Genomic DNA, 21,662 nt, shown 5'->3' on the forward strand with positions numbered 1-21,662 from the left:
AAACGCGCGCAGAATCGCCGCGTACCATAAATCCGTCACTGTCGATTATATTTTCCGTTCCCATAATCAACAACAGAGCAAGGTAAAGGCAATGCGATTAAGGCAATTTTAGTTTTCGATTAAATTTTTTTGAATATTAATTCTAACATGAAACCAGTGTCAGAATCGATCATCTCTTAAATTAAAATTATTCCATGTAAAATAGCTTTGCTTTGCGTTAAATCGTGTAATACGCTACATCCATTTGTGAATATATCTTTGTCTAAATTCAGATTAATCATATAATAATTTGCACACGTTACAAAAATGCAAAGAAAAAAACATTAGAGCGCAAAATATTACTGCAACTCTAATAGTGATTGACCATTTCATACATTTCGGAAAAAGTTTTGCATTCCTAGAGTTAAGAAGTAAGCATGGCAAAACGCGCAAGTAGAAAGGAGGGGAGAGGGAAGACAACCATCGTAGGAGTTGCCTCGGCAGGTTACGGCCAGACCGAGGACGCCGGCTGACGTCTGAGATTTAGAAGCCGCAAAATAACAAAAGCTTAAACAATTTCCGGCTACAAAAGCGGAGCCATTCTCGTGCCCGACGTCGCGCCATTGTTTGCCCCCGCTGGTCACCGGCAGGAGCTGCGGAACCGCGGTGGGCCGTGAAGGGAAGGGCGGGGAGGATGGTGCGGGTCACGGAGCTGGGGTAAGGGAACCTCCCGCTCAACCACCACGTTAATATCTCGCGAATGCAATATCGCTTTAACGGCCACCGTTTGTTCCTGGAAGGAAACGAGGAACTCCTCGCAAAAAAAGACTGGCACACTTTAACTCAACTCAGCTGGACCGTTACAGTCGCTTGGCTTCGGATACGTTCTATTTCGAAATAAACGAAAAGATTATTTTTGAAACCAGATTCCCAAGTTTTTCCACCAATTCTTATAAGATCACATCAGGATTTTCTGATCTTACTGTACGACTAGTAATACTGTCGTTCATTTTCCAAATGAATTTGTTGCAAAATTTTTTAATTTTTAAATCTGTAATTAATTACAGATGGATAGATGTGCTTATGATAGATAAATATAGATGTTCTATAAATTTATTGCAAAATTGTTCAATTTCTAGAAACAGTTGATTTTATTTTTTGACGATAATGAAAATAACGATAAAGTTATTATATTATTGAAATATTAATACGGCGCTTTAATGCATCCAAAATATTTCTTCAGTTTTCAAGTATGTTTTTTATTTATATTCAGATAGATATTCAGATAAATATAACACTAAAAATGTCATCATTATGAAGATATATTATTAAAAAATTAATGAAAAGGAAAAGAAGGCGGGTCAACATTTTTAGAAACTGTCTTGGCCTTATGAATCATAAATCTCAATAAAATCGTATGTCACATCGCCAACTTAGACGCTTTTCGGAACGGCTATATTTTCACATAATCCGCTCCTTACATCTATAGCGGACTCATCCCAAGACCCGCGGTATATACGTGCAGTGAGATATCAAACGGACTGGGAGGAAAAGCGTACGGCGGTCGTGGTCGGTAGCGTTGCAGTGCGACGCACGTAGTGGTAGTGGTGGTGCCAGCCAGAGATGGTGGTGGTTCGGGCGACGGTTATCAAAATTGCGCGTGCCATTATAATTTTAAAGCCGGCTTTCCTCGTAGTACCGTCGCCTGGTCGTTGGTCCAGGAGGCAGGCGGTGGCGGAGGGACGGTGGAACGGCCGGGGGGAGGCCGGCGAGAGAGCGGTCCGTGGTGGACATAGGTAGAGGAACAGGAAGGCGGAGGTGGAAGAGGATGGCGGCGGCAGTGACGGTGACCGAGGCAGGGTGGCCGAAGAGGACGGCGGGGCTGGCTCCGTGCACGCTGGGGATTGAAGTTCGGGACGACCGACCGGGGGGGAGGGGGGAGGGGCGGCGGAGGAGGTGGAGAAGGGCCGGCTAGGGTGGGTCATTTATTTCCCTCCCGCACGGCATAATTTATCGCGAGGATTTTCGCGAGAGCACGCAGAGAGCGCCGCGATAGAGGAAGAGGCAGGTAGGCGTGTGCGGAGAGAAGAGAACCGTAAGAGGGTCGGTACCCGGGGGGGGAAGAGTGGAAAAAGGGTGCCGCCGCCGCTGCCGCTGATGCTGGCCGCTGGCGGTATCAAGGAACCGATGTAAATGGAGGCGAGGTATACTTATGCTGCGTGTTGGGTCTTGCGCCTTGCGTTTGACGAAAGAACACGGATCGAGTTTGGAAAAGGAAAACCAAGAACGCGAAACAGCGCGGATGAATAAAAGAGGCGCGATAGTTTAAACACATGTAATCGATTGTATAATATAAAACTGTGAAATATAAAAAGTATACTTATTATCGTTGAAAAGAAGCAATTATTTCCTTTATTCGAGAACAGACGATGATATTATCAAACAGACACTGCCGTTGCATTAGCACCAAGGCTAAAAAATTATTTGTTTATTATACATAATCTATAACTTCATAATCTAGAAATCGCAAATGTGTGAAAGCAATTGATCATCTTCATTTTACACATGAATTCAAGGCATTAATCGATGAGTCACGATATATATATAATCGTATACCCATTATTATATTGCATACGTTCAAGTACTTCATCACGTTGCTACCAGCCTGGAAATATTTAATTACATTCATTATTTAAGTATTTACTCTTTTCCATTGTAAAACAGAGAAGTTAATATTAAATACTTTTCTCAATTAAACTCTTAAAACAAAAGATCGCTTGATTAACGTCCGATTGCTGACGAAAAAAAGTATTATTCTGAAAGCTAATAAAGTTAAGCTCTCGGGTGCCAAAGCTCAACTTCGTCTATATACAAATCGATCACACGTAAATTTTATCGGATTAACAATTTACGCGATCCAACACACACGTACCTCTTACATTAATAATCTTCTAATTAACTTAAAACTACATAAATGTACACAATTAAGATTATTTTTTTATTAATTCTAGCGATTCTTTGTAGTTTAAATAAATGATAGAAATAAAATTTTACCAATAAAATGTTAATTATTCTCATTTTGTCTCTTGGCGAATTACATGCTGGCAAAAATTTTTTCGGCACCTATTTCCGATCGTTTCGTATTCCGCCTCAGATCGTTGCCAGTTGGAAAAAGGGCGTGATAGCCCTAACCGCGTGACACCATCATTGATTTTCGCCCACGCGGAAAAGGTTACTCCTGGTGAAGGCACGTAGGAAAAAGGGTGGACGGTAGGATCAAGGACGACAAGAAAAATGTGACCAGCTTCTTCGCAAGCGCAAAAAAGGAAGCCTTGAAAGCCATGTCTTTCTGACCAGACATGAGGCTTTCCGACTAACAAGGATCAGAAATAACAAGATAAGCTTAAAGAGAAGGATTTATGGTAAATGTAACATATGAACAAAAAAGTAGCGGCAAGGGCGAAGAAGACAATGAGAATATATCTAAAGGAATAGATTTTAAATAGCAGAGATAATACGATAAAATAATTTCAAATAAGATTTAGTATTCAGCTTTATAAGTGATTTAAATATGCCAGGTGATCGTAGATGCAAATACATTTTTTTTTGTTTAATATTAATATCATATTCTGTTTACATTATCAAATATGAATGTGCAAGACAATTATATTAAAAGAAAAGTAGAAAATAATTATTGAACATGTTTAAAATTAAAAAATAGCTGTCTAATAATATTATAATATCACAAGGATATTGCGAAATAGAATCGTCAGCTGTTATCTATAATACTGGGAGATATTTTGCGTCTGATAAAAATGGAGAAAAAACTGGACGCGATAGTAAACGATGTGACGTACGCGTGACCGTATGAACCTATCATTGATTTCCGTCGACGCATCGGCGGTTAACCCCAATAGAGAGGGACGATGTCGGGGGCAAGAAATACGAAAAAGAAGAAACACCAACGCGACCGACGAATATTTCGTGCGGGACAGGCCGGAACGAGGATGTCGCGGACAAGAAAACGGGGTGAAGTTACGGCGAGGGTGGCGGCGCGAGGCTGAATTCGAATCGATTCGGAAGCCTTGAAAGTCTAAGGGATGTTGTTCCGAAATTGATCCTCGGCACACGGCGCCATCGCCCGCGTAAAAGTTGCGTACTGCGCACACCCCTGTACCGAGAGCCCCTTCTACGAACCCCTTTCCCACCCCTACGATGGCGGAACGACGAGCTGGCATGCGAGGGAACAAGAGGCCGGCGGGGGCACGGGGGCGGACGGGGGGGGTCGGGTAGCGGGAAGCCACCCTGGTGCGACCTCAGAGGGGAAAAATACACACGTCGAAGTGCGCTGGTGGCGAGGGTGGCGGCGCAGCAGCGCTGTCGACGGTGATGGTGGAAAGGTGGGTAAAAAGTGCGGTGAGTCCGGATTGGACCGTTATCCTGGGGTGGGGCACCTTCTGGATCCCCGCCGCTCAACACCCCCGCGTCCGCCGCCTCTCACGTCGCGCCGCCGTGGAAACTACCCTGCCGTCGTGGAAAAGCCGCGTCCCCCTTTCCCGACCGCGTCCTTTCTCCGATGAAAATATTCTCCTGGCAGGGAGTAAGGGCATCGTCGCTCCTGCGTACACCCCTGAACGGAGCCCTTGCGAAATTCTGATCTTGCTGAGACAACGAGCCTTGGGAAATTTCCACGGGACAAAGGGTCGTTAATTTTCGAGCGACTTTGCGTGGAAGTTGAAATTTTAGGGGGCTGATAATCATTGATCCACTTCTTCGCGTTATTATTGCTTTTAGCAAGCGTTAATAAGCCCCAGCTGCGCTTAGCAACAACATATACTAATGCATAATTATTTATTGCACCAATCCTACTTCAAGATAGATTTAATTAAATGTTATTTTTTAATTTTCTCTTAAACATTCAATATTAAGTATCTAAATATCAAGATTTTGCGTCAAAAACTGAAATTTTTTACAAATAAAAAATTACATTATCTATCTTCATTTTAATAAAGAGAATTTTATCTCTATTAGACTCATAAAATCAGAAAATTTTGCATGTTCTTTTGTTTGATTCATATAAAATAAATCGATTAATTTTCTAATTCTTTTCAATTTATGTGCGTCCAAACTTATAGACAATAGCAAGCAGAGATTGACTGACACGAGAGTAAAGTTCGACCCTAAAAGGAAGCTATCTATAGATTATTCGATCTATACTGACTGGTGATATCTTTGAAGGTATGGATCGGAACGCGCGGTGTGTGGAAAGGGAAAAAAACATCGCTGGTTGCGAAAGGCTCCTTGTCGCCTAATGGAAATTCCACGTTTTGTCGCGAACGAACGGACGGACCGACGAGTCGGCGGGCCACTCGGAAAACGTAAAAATTGTCACTTTCAGCCGGCGCGCTTTGCATAATGCGCGTTACGCGAGGCGATCAGCATTCATAGAATAATTTCGTTCTAGAGATGCAGGCGTGCGAGCGCGCGCGCGCGCGCGCGCGCGAGCACGCTTTCGCGACCTATCTGTCCGCCACGGCTGACAGGTTTTCCGCGGACCCATTTTAATTATCTCATCCTCCGAATTATTCGCTCGGGAGAGCGCGACCTGCCTTCGGAAACAGCCGAAAAACTCTTTTTTCCCATTAATCTGTCTGCGCCGCTCCGTCTCCGGATGAGAACGTCCGAAGGCGATTCGCCAGGATGTAAAAGGCCGCGAGTGTCTGTCTCTTCCGTTTCGTGAAGTGAATAATATCGGACACGCAATGAATATATGGCGATTCCGCAAGAGATAAGTGTGTGATTGCTGCATTTTCGTAGCTGGCATGATTAAAATTTTGTCGCACATAATAAATAATATTTTCTGTTTGTTTGTGTGGTTTATTTGGATGTGAAGAATTCAAGAATTAATCAAAACTTTCACGTAAAAATATGCGATATTCAGCAATGTGCCGTACTCGAGAACAAGCATATATGTTTGCTCTGCGTGAAATAACTTTATTCATCATCTATAACTAACTTTTGGATTTCGCATATCCAACAAATATCCAGCAAGCTTATTTCGTCTATTATTGTATCGCTGTCCATCGCTTTATATTTGCGCATGGCTGATATTCCACTTAGCGACACCAAGGAAACTTTAACATGAAGCAGTTTACGCAGAGCGTGCAAATGTATAAAAGAATGCACGCTCTGAGAGGCAAAGGAACTTTGATGATGAAAATTTTTGCATCGCGCAAACGTCCGTGACGCTGCCGTTTCCGCTTTTGCAATTTCACCGAGGAGTGTCACCGGTCGCCCACGTCGTCAAAGGACCCCGAAATGCGGAGCCCGGACAAGCAGACGCGCATACACACCGCCTTTCTGCAGGACGCTTACAGCTTACGGCGTAATTAAAAGCCCAATTTATTCGTCGCGCACGAGCACCAAAGACGGGCCCGTCTCATTCACAAAATCGCGCACGGCCGAGCGCTCTTTCACAATTAGCAGCGTCGTTTTCGGCCGTCGCGACGCGACACGACGCAACGCTGCGAAAAGCGAAGAACGCGGGTGGACGAACCGGGCAAAAAAAGCAGGAGGTCTTTCCAGATCGCAACAACCCCCGCGCGACGCGATAATTAATCAAGCTAAGAAAACCGTACGACCGTGAATCGTTTGCCGGCGGAAAAAGAAGCGGATTGAGGCGAGAGAAAGAGAAAGAAAGAGAGTGAACGATTGCACGATGTTCGAGAGTGGGTGCAACAGGGGGGCGGGAAGAGGGGGGTTTGAGGGGGAAGGGTAGATATCAAACAGAGAGGTGGCAGCAGCTTGTAGGCAGGGAATTTGGCGGGAAAAACGAATCCAAACACGACGTCGGGGAATGAGCGAGAGGAGCAATACATCACGTTCTTCTGGTAGAGACTACAACGGAGGGAAAAACGCAGTGGGGAAGGAAAAAGGAAGGAACGAACGGAAGGACCCCATGGGTCCTTGCGGGGTGCTCGCGCGATCTTTGTCCCGCCGCTTGTGTATGCCATCCGTATTTTTCTCTCCGACACTCTTTCCCCTTCCGCGCTTTTTTTTAGACGAGCACATCCCAGTAGGGGGAATATATCCCTTCACCCGTAACGACGCACCCCCACCAGCCACAATCCACCACCACCGTGTCGGTCCATCGAGGGGGGGACACGGGGGTCGCAGGCACGGACGGAGGGTAATTTTTAAAACGCCGCTTGCGGGAAAATAAAAATTAGCCGGAGAGGGAGGTACCATCGGTCTTCTCCCGCGGGGAAAGACGGAGGAGCGGCGCGCGAGAGAGAACCGGCGTTCGACGAGTCAGCGGAAGCGAGACGGGCGGAGAGACGGACATGGAAAAAAGCCGGGGGTGGAGGCTCATTTTTCAGAAGGAGAAAAAAATTCGGGAGGGTGGAGGTCAGGATCCCCGAATCGTTCGTGGTGGGGATTTCGCGCGCGAGGGGAACGCGGGAAAAAAAAAAGCTGCCGGGAGAGTGCGGCGCCCCTCCAACGTACGTATCGCGCGCGGCTGGATCGGAGAAATTTACAGGGTGTTCCAGAAGGTATCGTTCCGCCCGCATTTGTTGGCGCACGCGATGCGTCACGCGGTAACACGTTATAGCATACCGGCCGATCAATTTGGCGGGAAACGATCGAACCTTTCACGGCTGAAAACCCGACTGACATCTGACAGATTGGCCGTCGCGCCCACCACGAGTGTTGACCTACTCGCATTATAATGTATATCGAGATGGATACTTAAGTGAAAGACGTCGACTTGCTTCTAAATCAATTGTCGGGCGATTCCAAGTCGGAAAAGTGAATCGTAAGAAGCCGCGGTAACGGCATATCGCGAAATGTTCAACACAAAAATCTAAAAAACTTAAAAAGCTCTCCAATTTATGATAATTTAATTATTTCCTTACTTTTCCGCAATTTGATTAAGAATTACGCCACAATTGTCCTCGAAAGTTTACCAAGCTAGAAATTTTTTTAGACAACTCTCGGAAGAATACTGATATTGAGTGTTTCGTATTATGTTGCTAGAAATACACAACCAATTATCTCTTAATAAAATGTATCGTGGAGGTGACAGCTCCTATTTCGTCCTCTCTCATCGAATGGTCGCAGAGAAATTTATAGGTTGTTCCAGCAGCTATCGCTTTGCGCAGATTTATTGGCATACGCGATGCGTTCGCGGAGACGCTCGATATAACAAAGAGAAATCTACAAACATCACTCCATGGAAAATGTATAAATTATTAAATTACATCTAAAAAAAAACAAACAGACGAAAATTATTATCTTGATTAAATTGAATGTCAATTCTTTCAATGTTCGCCTGTACATAATAGTGGCCAGCATTTCAACGACCTGTCACGATGATGCGCATATTATTAATATTATCTCAGATTAATGTCAGCTACGTCCATCTTCCGATACTAAATCGCCGCGCCATGTTTACATTGATAGCTTCAGCCGATCGAACTAACCGCATCGTTATCGTCCCTGGAGGAAAAATCATAGGGATTTTGGCATCACCGAAAGTATCGGCCTGTACATGTTTATTGGCACATACGATGCGTCATGGGAAATCGCGTTATAGAGCAGTGGACGATCGGTTTGACACCGAAATTTCCACGACGCACGTTCGCGCGTGTCGAATAGCTACGCTATGCGATACAAATTCACTAGCCCGCATAGTCGAGATTTATCATAATTCGTGTAACGTATATCATAAAGTCATTAATCAACACAAATAAAAATAGAAATAGGAAAAGATTTATAGAAGCGCGAATAAATTATTTTTAACGTATGCAAGTCCGAAACCGTAGCCCTATTTACAAGATAATTACAATTTTCTTTGTCATTTATGCAAGTAAGAATATAAGTACAAAATAAAATTATACAAATGCAGAAAAGTATATAATACGGAAGATATAAAACAATTTGGAACGGGGAGAATTGAATCTTGATGTATCTCTCTTATTTATTCTGCGAAAAATCGATACTTTATCTGCAAGAAATATTACGACAGGTGTCGTCAAAAATATATATACTGCGCCCATATAATTATACGGAAACAAATATTAACTAATATTCTTCCTCCACCAAAACCAAATACAGTGATGCAATTTATTAAAACGTTCGCGTGAATTCCATTTCGCGCCATCGTTGTAAATGAAAGGAATGCCTTGCTACGTACATTTTCGTATCAAACGCGTTATCGCTGCCAATTAAAATTCTCCAGTGCAATTCTCGCCAAGTGCTTCCGCGAACAACGAAAATCGTAATATTTCGTGCGGAAACTCGAGACAAACTCGATTTTTCGATATCGAAAAAAAAATTCTCGCGAAGAACATCAACGATTCTTTTGGAGAGGATCTGATGGCTCAAGAGGGCGCGTCTCCGGCCTACTAAAACACGGTCAACTAAAACGCGCGGATTGAAATAATTTTCCGCATTATATCCGCATCCGTCTGCCTCCTCTCACTGCGAATCATCCCAGTCCAATGCTGCGCTGCTCATTCCTGATTAAGTTACTCTCCATTCTCGCGCGAACGATCGTTCGTATGTCGAGAACTGCTCCGCGCACATTCGTAATTCGTAGCAGGCCGCACTTAGCCGCAGTAAATTGCGTTCGTGAATCTCGTTAGGCAACGTTTCTAGTCGAGCGCGACTGCTGTTCCCGCAATTTCACACAGTAGGATAGTCGTCGAAGGCGGAATCATACCGCGATTCGCGAGAAACTCGACAGACCCACCGTGAGCAATGCGCAAAATAATATGATTTCAGCGAAATTGATATGAGTTTTCTGTCGAAAATTACAGATAATCGGAGAATAAAGCAACATAATATTAGCGCAGATATTTTAAACCAAATGAGATGGCGGTGATTGATGTTTGTAGCTAAAAATTATCTTTGCTCTTATAATCATTTATTTACATCGAATCTCAACTTACATTCATAAATCGAATTTGTAACAATAATTAATTAAGAGCAGCGCCGAGAGCAGTATAAACAATATTAAAATCGCGTGATTGAATTTTATTGCTTCCGATTACTCATCACTTAATAGTTTTACACGGTAAACGTAATGTTCTTGAATAATTTTCCAGCATGACAGTCTTAATAGGAGCTAACGCTCGGCCACTGCGTAATTCGAGCTTCAAAAGAAAAATTCGATACTGAAAACATTGACTATGTCACCGGATATTTTGTCTCAGAAGCGGATAGGTAGTTGCCAAAGCGGCACGCTATTGTCAAAATCAAAATTAAGACCCTTCAATGAAATTCAAAGCATAAAAATTTAATTTTTGCATCGTAAAACTGTTAGTTTCACTTAAATCGAAAAAGAATCAAATTTCATTTTTACAAATAAATTAATATTTTGTGAGTATTATTTTGTGAATATATATACAGATTATAGCCGATATATAAAATGCATGTATATAAATGTAACAGCACAAAAATATACATATTTATACTTATAAATTTTAAAAAAGATGAATGCAGAAGTGACCGATGAAAATCGATTTGGAAGAAGCGATAAAAGCGCATAGCGATTTTCTTCAATTACATTTCGCGACATTTGCAATAATACAAAGTACATACTCTAGAATCCCATCAAACGGCAGACACTCGCACTTAATGCATGGTTCATTGTGCCGCGATAACCATCTTTCGGAAGATCGATGGGGAAACTACATGGCAAATTCGAATTCCGGTATTGCGTTCGTTATATAACGTGCTTCCTGGCGATTCAGGAAATTAAAAAGTCTGATATAGACATTTTACTACAAAACCAAAAAAAGAAAGATACAATAATAACGGGCATCATAATCGTAGAAATAATTTTATTAATCTCATCAATGACGAAAAAACGCAATTGATTATCTTCTTAAATGTTTTTTTTTTTTTTTTTTTTTTTTTTTATTTTATCTGCATTATATGTTGCAAAATCTTCAAACTTACTTTTGACGATGCATTCTTTCATCAATTTAGAATTAATTGAGAAGTTTAAAATATCTTGTATCATTCGTCCATAATATTCTAATGATGATGAAATATTTGAAATTACGCCTAAATTAGATTTTCATCGATTTTTCTCATGCGCGCGTAATGTGTTATACGCAGAGCAATGATGCCGCATTGTGCGAGCCGCGTATTAGTTCTATTACATTTATATTCCCGACATATCCTCCCGATTCGTTTCTCGTATGTAGTAACAAACGGCGGGGCGCACGTAGTTACAGCATTATCCGTATGCAAAATAATTACGAATGGCGGTGCATGCGCGGCAGAATTTTATGTAAATCCGAAACCGCGGGTACCGTCTTAAGCCGCACCTCTCCGTCGGTGTTTTATTTTCGCAAAACGCCAGCTTAATACCCTAATTAATGTAATTTGGTTTCTATACCGGCAGCACAACTTCCTCTCACCACCGATTTCTCGCGCGTCCTCCCCCGCCCCCGTGCCTCCTTCGTCCTCGTTTACTCCGGCTCTTCCACCCGACGGTGGCCACCCCCTTTCCGGCCACCGAACGGCCCGATGGTCATCTAAACTTTTCCCGTAATTAGTTATAAATTTCATTCCCGTTCTACGTAACAATATTCCTACGCGACCTCGCTGGAACACCGTGTAGTGGTGGTCGCGCGGAGCAGGAAACGCCTGGGGAGTGGAAGAGAGAGACAGGGGGGCGAAAGAGGACGAGCGCGAGAGAGGGTCGACTTTGGGGGAGAAAAAAAAACGAGGAGGAAAGACGAGGGAAATGAGAGAAAGAGAGAAGGAGATGCTGAATTTCGCTTCCCGCCAGCAGCGTTGCCTGTCAGAAATACGAAGGAAGGGGTGAACGGCCGAAGAGGAGGGATGGATGATGCGGTTGGAGGGGGTTGATGAAACCCGGATGATCAGAGAGAGAGAAAGAGAAATAGAGAGAGAGAAGTGTGTGTAGGCTATGAAGTGGGAGGAGGATAGAAGGGGATGGCAGCGTGCGCTAACGAACGAACGAACGAACGAACGAACGAACGAACGAACGAACGTACGAACGAACGGACGAACGAACGAACGAACATGGTATAAAGAGAGCAGGATGGAGAAAATTCGAGCCCTCTAACCAAGTGGAGGAGCCTGGTGGGGGCGGCGGCCATTTTGCGAGCCGCGAAAAACAGCCCTCCCCGAGATAGCGCGAAGGGGGTTTCTGCCACCGAATCCAGCGGCCACCGCTTTCCCCTGCTCTCTTTCCTTTCCCCTCCTTCCTTCGCCGACCATCCCTCCAAGAGCCATCCTCGAACCCCTTGCGCCCTTGCACACGTACACGCGCATTTCTCTCGGGCGCTCTTATTCGCACGGTACTTCCTACGACCCTGTATTAAGAGCAAAATGTGGACGAACATTAGACACTAACGCTCGTTTAAAAATACATTCGTATTTGCGAACTCTCTGGCAGTCGGGCTCGGCTGCGCAGTATAAAGAAAGCGGAGGAGCTTCGCTGCTAGCACATAGTCCAGCGCGAAATTTTTTCGGCGGAAATGAAGCTTCTACTCGCCGCTTAACTCAATTAATCGAAAAAAGATAAATCAAGTCCGCAGAAATGTATTTACCGCGCTCTTATTTTACGAAGGGAAATAAATCCAAACGAAAATGCGAATCTATTTTAAGAATACTTATACATATACGTTTCGTTATATTCGCTACGCGATATCATACATATAAATTTGTTGTCCTTGAAAAAAATTCCAAACAGCTGATAAATGAATAAATAAATTGATGACAATGATCTAGAAATTCAATAGCCGGCAGCGTTGAAAACGACGCATGTTATTAAAATAGTGACAGCAAAATAATTTAAGAGCGCATACGCGATGATTTGATTTTTAATTAATGGCGGGTTCGACGCCACGCAATTATACACACCTCGACGGTCTCGCGGGCGCGACGTGTAATGTAACACTTAACGCGGAATTCATTATAGCGAAATAAACGATTGAAATATATTATACTTAATTAGCACATTGTCGAATGCCGCGGCAAGACCTCATAACCCACATTTTCGCGAAATCAAATTATTGTTATTTTCGGAATCACCTGTTGGCAATACCCAATCCAATAATACCTCACGTCCCACAGAAATCACACGGCCACCGGCGATATATTTCTACGCGACGATTTTTCGATATATCGCAGAATTCGTTTGCGAGCAGATTACGCTGTATCGATAGCCAGCGTTTCGTGAAATCTAGCGAAAGTTGAATTGCGGTTCTCTCTTTTTCCTGAATCTTTATATTATTGAACTTTATTTATTTCACACAAAATATTATTATTAAACATTTTAACAACTTTTTTCAACACGCGGATTAAGATCGAAATACGAATACCTTTACATCGCTGTGATCAAAAGATTGTCACGTTCGTCACAATTGATTAATTTTAATAAGATTAATTTTGATAATTCAGTTTAAAAAATAAAATTTTTTATTAAGAAAATGTATTAAAAAATGTATCTTGTTGAATGACAAGGAGATTTGTTAGAATAATCATAAAGGTAAGATAAAGTCTAAGTAGAATGTAAGTATAATGTAACTAATTATAATTTAACTAATTGTTGTATTAATTATGATAATTAATACAACGAAATGGAGATATCCAACTCATAAACTCTGGAAACTCAAGACAGACTTTGAGGAAAAATGAATACAGTAGAAACATGAGGCGATTAACCACTTTCCGTACACCAACACGTAAAACCGAGCTTGCTCGGACGGCGGTCGACCCTCAGCCGGAGGGTGAATTTTTTTTTCCAGTACGGAGTGCGTGTGCGGGCACGTCACCCTTAACACCCTAACCGCCGCGGCCGATCGGCCGTCGAACAGGTTTTCTCGATCGGGCTAGGAGAGGGTCAGCCCGAAAGCCGCAGGTGCAACGAGCGAAAAATTGAAGCTGCCCCCCCCCCTTCCCCCCTTCCCGTTGGCGAGGGCACCGGGACTATTTGGTGAGGTTTCGCGCAGCGTTTCGCCCTTTCCGTAGGGCCACTCGCGTCCTGAGACCGCGAGTCGCCACGAGGGTGAAAAACAGGGACTGTAGATATTTCGCGTGGCTGCAAAAGAGGGAAGAGAGATAGACAACGGGGGGAGGGGGAAGGGGGAGGGGGAGGACAGGGAAATGCCGTGGGACAATCGAATTCGCAATACGGTGCCCGGCTTTAGACGCGATTGCTCGTTCCTCTCGCTCTTATTATCGCACCATGCCAGTTCCCTTGTCTCCTCTTACTTCCTCTATCCTTCCGCGGTTTTCTCCTCCAGCTTGTCCCTCCCTCGCCGACCCATCTCTCTCTCCCCCCCCCCCCCCGACATTCTCGAGGCAACGAGGGCATTACGTCCAATTACAAGAAGCTTTCAGCAGATCAAATTCGGGATGGCGGAGTTTTGATCACGACCCAGAAGAGCGGCTTGGATCAATTAGAACGAGGTTTCCCCTCCTCGCCGCCCGTCCCGCGCCCCGTAAACTCGTTTTCGCGGTACGATCGCGTCCCGGCTGGCTCGCTCGGCCGCGAGCTTCACTCGACTTCGCTTTCTTCCTTTATCCTTTTGATCGGGTGCACCGGACCGTGAAGGCGTCCCTTCAACGTCGCTCGGCTGCGGCTCGCGCTCGGAATTGACTGATTGGAAGCGACATTTCGCCCGGTTAAAAGAACGGCGCGCGGGTCGTCGCGATAAAAAAATTATCGGCCGATCGATTCCATCGATTCCCATCGATCGCGCCTTCCCGCGAACTCGGTCGCGCGGCAGCCCTCTTATCCGACCGTGCGCCGTTTATGCGATACTATTTCCGCGCTATTGAAATTCTTATCGCGCGTATCCGCGGAATATTTCCGCATCGCTCCTCGTGTACGACGCGGCATAGGCGTTTATTCAGTCGGCGGGCATTAACGTGGACGGCGACAGCGACTACGAGGTCGTCACGAAAATTACCTATGCGGGGTGGAGGATTACTTATGCAGGGGGGAGAACAGAAGGGGGCGGCGGCGGCGGCGGCGGACGGGAACGGTGTAGAGATGCAGACGATGTGAAAGCTCAACTACCGTGGAAAAATAAATGTGCCGTCTGGCCCGAGGGTGAGTTAGCCGTGCAGATCGCAGTTTCAGGGAAACTGCGCTTAAAATACGGACTACCGGATTAATCGCGTTTGTCTTACGTGACTCGCTCCGCGAGCACCTTGCGAGACAAAATCAACTTGAGAACGCTAACGTGAAGGTTCGTTGGACCGCCGTAAAAATATCTCTTGTCTGCATCTGGTTATTCGAACAATAATGTGATTCGTCCGTTTAGACGTTTTTACGACGACTTTTTTTATACTTCTGTGCAAAACAGACATATACATATATTTTTTTTGCTTTATTGGAGGTATGCGAAGCATAGATGAGTAAACTTGAGACAGTCGGATCTGTCGACTCTCAATTCGACACGAAATTCATCGGGGCGGACCCAATCGTTAATCGCTCTCCTTACTTTGCGATAGAGAACAGCGGCTCGTTTTCGCTCGCACTTCGCGGCCTCGCGTGGGAAATGTGCACGGCGACGCGGCTGGCGCGAACGACGACCCGTCGGCGTAAACTGCACCGTAAACTGCATCGGCCTTTACGAACGATCGAGCAATTACAGGTCGACCGTGGCGGCGGCTTCCGAGCAGGTCGTTACGTCGACGGCAAACCTGGCGTAGCATTGCACGGCCGACCTTTGTCTACCAGCCTTGTTGTTCTTACGTACTCCCCTGTGACTGCACGCAACTCCGACATTCGCCACCCCCTCCCCAACTCTCGTTTCCTCCGAGCCTTTATTCGATCTCTCGCTCTCACTCTCTGCAATCTGCCTGCTTTCACGCAGACCATCTCGCTCGCGATCACACGCCAATAAACAATGAATACATGAATATGAAAATTTCCATGAGAATTTATCCACGTACATACGCACCGTGACTCCGCTCTGGGCCTCGAACAAACGCAGCCACGGCATGACGGCGTTGCACTCCGTTGCATCATCCGCGCATCGCATCAATCAGTCAGCGGATCCCGTAGCAACCGGAACGCGTAAATCTGCGATAGCCTGAAATTGAAACTAAAGTCAGACTTCGTTTTAAAGATCCATCTTCGAATGTGTGTTTTATTCTTAGACTTTTTTTTTAGTCAGACTTTTTTTCAATATAGCACAATCTGTTATAATATTATATCCAATCTGATGTAATATCGTGAGATATAAAAAACTTTTTTTTTTTTCTTATTTTTATGCAAAGTTAAAATAAAAAGCGACTTTAATGTATGGAATTTAATTATAGTTCGTAAAAATACGAAACAATTGCGTAAATAGAAATCTTAATGAATTATAAAAAACAGAATTATTTTCTGCAATCACATTATTTCTGCTAAATAAAAAAGTTACCGGCTGAATATATAATGCGCAACTGTATCTCTGCCGGAAACTAATACTACCAAATATGTACATTACAAATATTCTCAACACTCTCATCGTACATTGCGTTTTAATTTTAAAAGACATTAAAATCTTAAAAGCTAATTTCAGAGCTAATTTAGCGAAATTGTTCCTAGGAAAAGATACCTATCGATTTCTCACAAAATATCCACAATTGCGGAAAAAGCGAAGAGCTTCGTGACCAATTAGTGACGAGAAATAGATATTACTCGTCGCAGGCACAAACTCATATCTCTAAAAATACAGATCTCCCATGTCTAGTCCGCGTACGAAAGGAATCGACATTAACGCCGATAGAAAACAAATCTCCAGCGACTGCACGCGTTGTGAGGGAAAAATGCAGCGCAGCGCAACGCACAGAGAGGAACCGTGAAAGGGCGGGAGAGAGAGATGGGAAGAGAGAGATAGAGAAAGAGACGAATACGCGGCTCGGCGACCATCGGTGCGTTTATTCTTCCGCTGCAGGGCGGCACGTCGGAACATCGGAACGTGGCGGAAGCGAGCGGAACGGGCAGAGGCCTCCTCCCGTAATAACAGATGTAAATTACGTGCGTACACGTACGCGGGCAGGTACATACGCCGGGATGGCCGTACGTGTGCGTGAGTGGCGCAGAGCGTAGCGGCGAGCGCCGAGCGAGTAGGTAGGTGAATGCACGTCGGGGCTTCGCCATCGCCGTCGCCGTCGTCGTCGTTGTTGTCGTCGTCGTCGTCGTCGTCGTCGTCGTCGTCGTCCTTGTCATCGTCGCCGTGGCAGCGGCGGTTTTGCGTACACGTGTGCGCCCGCACACGCGTAGCCGCGGGTCCGGAATATTTGCAAGCCAAATTTTAATACCGGAATTAATTTGACCCGAGGAGGCGGACGAGTTTGAGGTAGTTAGGTACACACCTTCCCGCGCTGGTGTACGGCTTCCCCGGCGACTTCGACGTTGGGGTCCGCCCGAGCGAGTCGTCGTCCGCATCGAGGGACGACGGCGTCCTCGCCGCGGTCGTCCTTCGTCGCATTATGTAAAAAGTGTAAGCTAATTTATCGACGTCGCGCGTAGAAAGGGCGTACCGCGCGCGGACCTCGCGAAACTTTCCTCTTCCTCGCCCGCTGGTACTTTAGCTTTATATCGTGAATTATTATGGCCGCCGAGTTCGACCCTTTTCTCCCTTTTCCGAGGATTCGCCGTTGCCCCGGCGCGAACAGTGACGCGCAACTCTCAGTAATTGCGAATGGTCTCTTCTGCGACACGTCGCAGCAGAAACATTCAACAACGTCACGGTTGTTGTATTATTACGGTACTTTCAGCCGACCGAGACTCCGGGACTGCGCGCCCGAAGTTGGTTTTATCTCGATCTTATCAGCCTGCTAGGTTGCGCCGTCGTCACAAAGAACGGAGAGTTAACAAAAGGACAGAACTTGCTGAAGGTTGCGCGTCACTGCTTCATCTCGCGGCGGTTTCCACCGCTCCGCTCTATACGTCTTTCTCCTCTCGCTCCGCTCTGTCTGTGCTATACCACCGTTTTCTTTCCCCGGCTCGTCCCCCGCTCGCCCCCGCATTCGCCTACGTCCGCCCGATACAAATGGCCAAAGTAAACTTCGCCATTACGAAGTACCTGGCGCGGAAGTCACTCCGGCTACGGAGCCACCCACCATTTTGGCGCCGCCGTCCACGGCGAGAGAAACTCCCCTTGGACTTTCACGGGAGAGAAAGGGACCCCTACCCAGAGCGCCACCAGGCACCGCCGGTCCAGAAGGGCACCGGAACTTACTCTGCCGACCTAACTCGCGCTCGCTATTAACGTTCGCGAGAGAATAACGCGGATACGCACGAAAAGCATGTTGAAGAGCGGCCAGACGGAATTTAACAACAGGCAAACCGAGGGTAGCGCCTTCCACGCATGTCGAGCACAAACGCAAAAACTAATGAGCATTAGATTAATTAAATATTCGCCGAGTTTCGAGCGAATAATAAATGCGCGTAACTCGCTTCATCATCATCGGGAATACAATCCGAACAATCGCTTACGTATGTCGGAGAATAATCCGTCTTCAAAGCTGCGGACAGGTTTGAGGGGATAACTCGGCCCTTTCAACGGCTTAAAGGACTGCCGTCAGACGACGACAAGTAGAACTTCTCCAAATCTAACAAAAGAATGTGAGAACGCGTTAAACCGGATTTTTGACTACGTACAGAACGTTTCGCGGATCGATGAGGTGAATCGAATTGAAGTCGACGAAAGAAGATCGCCGGCGGCAGTCGATTGTTCCTTATCGAGCGAGAGAGTTTATATACGAAAGATTCAGAAGCGCGATATCGAACTCTGCTTTACACGTAGCGGGTAATTAAATTTCGTAATCGCCGGCTTGGTCCAGGAGGGGGGGAGGGGCACCGTTCGGCGATTTTAATTAAAATTATTTAGAGGCGGTACGGGGCGATAATTAATTAAGAGTAAGGATACTCCGGTAATTAAAATCCCGCGAAGAAGAGGCCGATCGCACCCACCTCCCGGTGTGCACAAGGGCCTAGGGACGGAGTTCGAAGTGAAAGGCGCCCGGAAAAGAGGACGCGAACGTGGGAGAAAGAGCGGGAGAAGAGAGTTGCGAGTGTGTTGGAAGGCTATTTTTGCGATCCGGGAAATTCGCAGAAACGTCCGCCGAGGCACCGAGGCACTTTTCACCGTGCGCCGGCATCTCCTAGGAGCATTAATTCAATATCTAATTAACGCGCGCCTCGCAGTCTCGAGACCTCTCTCGTCTATTCTCGCGGGCGCGCTGCTTCAATTTTACGAGCTGTCGCGAAAGGCAGCCGCGGCGATACCGGCGGCCATCGCGGCCGTCGTAAATAGCTTTCGCCTGGGAATCGTCGAATAATTTCAGGAAAAAACAGCCAGCCGGCGGAAGTTTCGCGCGATAAATAATTGAGCGATATCCAGCCGAGCGATAGCTTGGCGTCGACGTTGTGCGAAACTTTCATTACGCTCGGACCCGCGAGACCGGCTGGCCGACATCTTGCGATTGCCGGCAAGTGAAAAAAAAAAAAAAAATTGCAAAAACTCACGAGGAAAGTAACGAACGCGATACTCTATGCGCAACTTTTCGTTCGACTTTTAATGGAACGAAAGGGTTCTCTCTCTCTCTCTCTCTCTCTTTCTCTCCCTCTTTTTTTTCTCCGCCAGGTCGGACGAACTACTTTACGAGCTGAACTACATATTCTCCGGAGCGACGAGGGAAAATCGCTCGAGTCGCCCTCCGCGCGCCGTTCCCTTCGGGTTCGACCCTTCGTACCCTCCCTGCCATTCGATAAACTTTGTCGATTACACTTTTCCGTCGAGCGGCCGGCCGACGTGAGCGGCAGCCGCGCCCGTGTAAGTTAATGAATCTCACGTCGGGGACGCGCAAGGTAGGGGGATATCCGGCTGACCCGAGGAAACTTGCGTCCGGAATTACGCAGGGACGAAAAGAGGACGGAGGTTCGTGTTGGAGGGGAATAATCTAGTAATAGCTTCCGATAGTCCCTCGCGCCGGCAAAATCTGCCACGTAGGTAGTGATCCGCGACGCGATAACTTTTAAAATTCAATTTTAATGAATTACAGCATTTATTGTTCGCGACGCATCACTGTATGATCCCGGGAAGGTAAAGCTAGTGGAGATGCAAACAAATTTACCTCAAAGCAGTGATGTAATGAAAAATAACGTGTAGAGTTCTTCCCGGAAGACGAAGAGCGTTACCATAAAGCACTAACAGAAGCATAATGCTAATTACTATACATTTGTAAGATAATTAAATGCAAATCGAATATTATTCTGCGAAAAGACGGCAGACGCGAAAAATTACGATTTATAAATTATTTTTTATTCGTTCATTATTATTCTCAATTAACGATCGAATACTGATAATAATATTATTAAATTCACATATATGAAATATTGTGATTGCTCAATAATTAAGATTATTCGATTCAATATAGTCAAATTTCAATATAATGCATTTCAGTTTTATTATAATAATTAAATGTAAACTAGAACACTCACAAACCTAACAATACTGTTTTTTTCCCCATGAGTATTATTAAACTAACTCTAGACGAAATAAAAATCCTAAAGAACAAAACAACCGCGTCAAAGAAACATATCGCAATGAAAAGGAGAGTCAACGTTCGATGTTCGATAAGTTTCACGCTCGCGTTGCTACATCCTCAGATACAAACACCCTGTGTTTATAGAATGGAATTTCATTTGCTGAACGAAAGGGAAATAAAAACAATCCGCCTACGTACATCAGTTCGAAGCTGCTTGCGAGCTCGCCCGCGCGCGCGCGCGACCGACACTCTTTGATTTTCACTCTCGGCATCCTTGACCCAGAGACCACGTTCGATTCCAGCGTCGGCTTCAATTTTTTCGCGCGGCTCTTTTTATTCCTCCGATACCTCACCTTTCTCTTTCTCCACGCGCCGTTCCTTCATCGCCGCCTCCTCCTTCACCGTCCGTCCGCCTGCCCCCTCGGCAGCCCCGCACTCTCTTTCGCCGACCGAGAGAGCCATCCTCCTTCCCTCCTCTTGCCGCGCGTCTATTCGCGCCCTATCCTTTCGCGTCGTCGCCATTTTGCGCCCTTCATCGATCCTGCGCCCACGCACTCCCCTGCTTTTCCCGCCACTTTTCTCCCTCCCGACGTGCCGGCGTGCACCTCGTGCGCCCGTCGTTTCGGACCTTCCCGGCTTCTTCGCCGGCGAAACGCCGTCGCTTTTCCGGAATCGTCACCGCTCGTATCGGACGACTCGCTCCAAGTCGCTACCGTTCGCGAACTGATTCGTCTTTGCGGCCTCACGTCGGCGATCTCGCACCCGGTTCGAACCGATTTGCATAGAGCTACCGGAGGACCGGATTGAAACGCCGCTAAAGAGAGAGGGAGACGAGAGACGTATGGAGCACGACGCCTTTTATGGTGGAGAGCAATCTCCATTGTCAGACCCCCAGCGGAGCTCTAGCTCGGTCCCCCTCCAAATACCCCCAACGAGTTGCAGCAGAGGCTGCAGAGTTCTGCAGAATCCTGCAGAACTTTGCGGATCTTCCGTCTGCACGGAGGAACCCGTTTATCAAACAATTGTGAAGCGCCTGGCTGTATCTTTGCAATTTGTAAATGATACCGTTCGTTTTAGCAACGCTTCTACTGCGGCCTGAAGGACGCAAATGATGCTGATTGCGACTTTAAAACGGTTCTATC

At 45.8% G+C, this 21,662-nt stretch overlaps 2 long non-coding RNA genes across 4 annotated transcripts in view; one reads left to right on the top strand and one right to left on the bottom strand.

Moving 5' to 3' along the window:
* The window catches only part of LOC136998415 (uncharacterized), a 165,992-nt gene that overhangs the window by 110,920 nt on the left and 33,410 nt on the right, over positions 1 to 21,662 (top strand). The gene's annotated exons all lie outside the window — the stretch shown is intronic.
* LOC105668752 (uncharacterized) overlaps positions 1 to 21,662 on the bottom strand; it is a 75,708-nt gene that overhangs the window by 20,942 nt on the left and 33,104 nt on the right. For both annotated transcript variants that reach the window (XR_001100163.2, XR_010888985.1), the window contains exon 2: positions 15,939 to 16,070. This is a non-coding gene — a long non-coding RNA (uncharacterized lncRNA). The remainder of the gene's footprint in view (positions 1 to 15,938; positions 16,071 to 21,662) is intronic.

Source organism: Linepithema humile, chromosome 3 (genome assembly GCF_040581485.1).
Source record: "Linepithema humile isolate Giens D197 chromosome 3, Lhum_UNIL_v1.0, whole genome shotgun sequence".
NCBI classification, from domain to species: domain Eukaryota; kingdom Metazoa; phylum Arthropoda; class Insecta; order Hymenoptera; family Formicidae; genus Linepithema; species Linepithema humile.